General features: G+C 46.2%; 1 pseudogene; it reads right to left on the reverse strand.

Annotated features, from left to right (window-relative positions):
* Positions 1-221: 221 nt before the first annotated feature.
* On the reverse strand, positions 222-1,713 carry LOC130116434 (piggyBac transposable element-derived protein 4-like; annotated as a pseudogene).
* Positions 1,714-3,018: the final 1,305 nt, after the last annotated feature.

Below are 3,018 nucleotides of genomic sequence, written 5' to 3' on the forward strand. Positions count from 1 at the left end.
CATGAGTTGCAGTAAGGGACTATATTGGCATGTGCCTTGCAAATATACATGTTGCACTTCAGGCATACAAGACTGGTTTTCATATCTCTTGGGGTACAGACATGGCGTCGCTTCCTCTTATCTCCTCTCCTCAATGGAGTTGTTGCAGAGACAGATGTTCCCTGCTTGGCCAGTGCCGCCTTCACCACATGTGCTGATGCTGATGTTTGTGGAAGGTGCTATCATCTCTGAATGAGTGGAGTCACCAGAGATCTTCCAAGCTCTTCCAGAAAAAGTCTCCTCTTGTAGAACTTGCCTCGCGGCCACTCTATGTTTACTTCCTGCCACACAACAAAGGCATCGTAGGCAGATATATCCAGCATGTTGAAGAAAAGCACCACCGGCCAGCGAGCAGTCTTTCTTTTGCGTGTGTAGGCGCCAGCAACCTGAAATTGACAAATCAATGGAAAGGGAGAGAACTGTGAGAACTGTGCCCTGTCTTTCTTTTGGACTAGTTGAGATGGAAGTTCAGGCTTGTTCCTACGCACTGTCCCCACCATAGTCCACTTTCTCTTCAGACGCTCCTCTCCAAGGGGATGTGACATAAAGAAATTGTCACAGGTGATGTTGACTTTTTAGCCCTTTTGTCATATCACGGACAACACGCATGCCTTGGTTTTTCTCTCGCCCTCCGTCCAGTGGTTTTCTGGTATAAACTTGCATATTCCATGCATAACTACTCCTGGCATCACAGGCTGCCCATATCTCGATGCCGTATTTCCCAGGCTTGCTGGGAATATACTGCTTGAAAGGACAACGGCTTCTGAAAGGGACCAGGCGCTAATCCACTGTGACCTCTGGGCCTGGATTGTACACGAGTGGAAGGCGCTCCACCCACCTGTCCCAAACATCTCTGATGGCTGCAAGTTTATCGTTGATGCGGTGTGCAGGTCTTGCTTCTTTGTTGTCAAATCTAATGACTTGCGACAAAATGTGAAATGTCTGGAGAGACGTGGTTGCACAAAATACTGTCCTTCCACAGATTCTGCATTCCACAAGCTTGCTTCATTTTTGGATCGATAGACCCCAGCTAAGATTAACAGGCCAAAGTAGGCCTGTAAGTCACAAATATCTATTGCCTTCCATTGCCCCCCATATACACGGCAGCCTTCAAGGCTTGTCATATCCAGTATGATCCAAAGGACTAGACTAGTCAGAAAGGCACGAAGTGAGGGAGCCTCTTGGATGAGAGGTGAAACGTCTTCACGGATATATACCAAGTCCAGTTGCACTTGATTCAACTCCTTTGGATAACCATGACCTGGATGAGTGAGAACATTCACAGACATCCAGTATGATCTTCTGTATCGGCTCAGTCATGAATAATTCAAAAGCAGACTTTATGTCGTCTATATGAGAGTTGGCATACCTTGTAGGCCCTGGTTTCATATGGATAATGTTTTCCGCAGCCACTCTTCCCTGAGTTGTAGTCAGGGATGTACACCAAGTGAGCTTTCCATCTTTGGATGGAAATGTTGCTCCAGAATGGGCTTGTTCCTCTTCCTCCTCCATTTCCTCCTCCGGGTCAGTTTCCGCATCTGGGTCAAACTCAGTGTCATCATCTTCTTCTGACACCTCTTCTCTTTCCCCTTCCTCTTCAGATGCAGTGCCATCATAATTAGCATCATTCATAATCAAATGAAGAGCCTCTTCCCTGGTAAACCGCTTGGCCATGACGAACTGAAGTGTGAGAATGAGTGACTGTGTGCAAATATCTTGTATATGTCACCCTGATACCAACATTCTTGAATGTTTGGTTTGGTTCCTGAGGTGGCGCGTGGGAAATTTTGTAAAAGTGGCAGGTTGTAGAGCTGGGTACGTTTCGTGTGTGTACTTTCTTTATGACTCTTTTCTGTACAATAGTCTTGGATATTCGTTTTTAAGGTCTGTTGATCTGTATTACAGTCTTGTATATTCATTTTAAAGGACCGGTCATTTTTGACCGGAGACACTACGAATGTAACAACGTGTAATAACTTGGAAAAAAAGTCCATGAATTATACTATAATTGTTTTTATCCTTACTATAATTGTTTTTCTCCATTAAAGTAGGTGGGGTGAAGGATGTCATGAAGCCCCATAGGTTTCAGATGAAAGAAAAGATTTTTATTAAAGCGCGAAGTATCAAAACGGTCATTTTTGACCTGAACACAGCACTTGTCCCCCTTTCAAGAGGCCCATCTCTCCAACCCTCTCCCTTCTTTTGCTTTCTTTCTCATCCTGTCATTAAGGAAACAAATGGTTATTGTGACAGACTTGGAGAGACAGGGATGGAGAGACAGAGAGAAGAACAAGAGAGGAACAGAGGGGCTGAGAGAGGAACAGAGTGGTGAAAGAGGAACAGAGGGGCTGAGAGAGATAGAGCACAAACAAAAGCCTCCATAAAGGCCTCCTGTGCACTGGTTGCTTGAGATAACTTCAGAGACAGTTGAGATTGGGGGGGGGGGGCTCCCAATATCTGGCAGATGTCAAAACACAGCCCCCCCCACCCCACCCCCCGGTCTCCCCGGTGCAACCCTTGCATCTTCGAGTTTGGGACCTGTCAACAAGACGGCAGCCACCCACCTCAGCAACCCCCCATGTCGCCTTGAAGTATCCCATGTCTCTGTGCTCCAGGACACCAAAAACACTCTTCTCTCAGAGAGAAACCAGAGGCATCCTCAGGCTGAATGTGACCCCCCCCCTCACACACACACTTCTCCAGTAATCTATCAGAAAGCCGCCAGTCAAGGAGAATGTGAGGAACATCTTTCGGCAATGGTCCCATGGGGAGCCTCTGCACAGGATATAGGGCAAAATAAACGGGGGTCACCTCACCTCTTTATTTTACATCCACTCTAAGTGTTAGAACAATGATTTATAAATACCAAAAAATTTACAGTTCTGAACTGTCTATGTGGGACTTGATCCTGGTGTCTTGTTTTGTTTGTTCGTCTCTGTGTGTATTCATCTGATCTGTTCCAGATGAAGGCCACACCGC

Source organism: Lampris incognitus, chromosome 8 (genome assembly GCF_029633865.1).
Source record: "Lampris incognitus isolate fLamInc1 chromosome 8, fLamInc1.hap2, whole genome shotgun sequence".
Classification (NCBI taxonomy): Eukaryota; Metazoa; Chordata; class Actinopteri; order Lampriformes; family Lampridae; genus Lampris; species Lampris incognitus.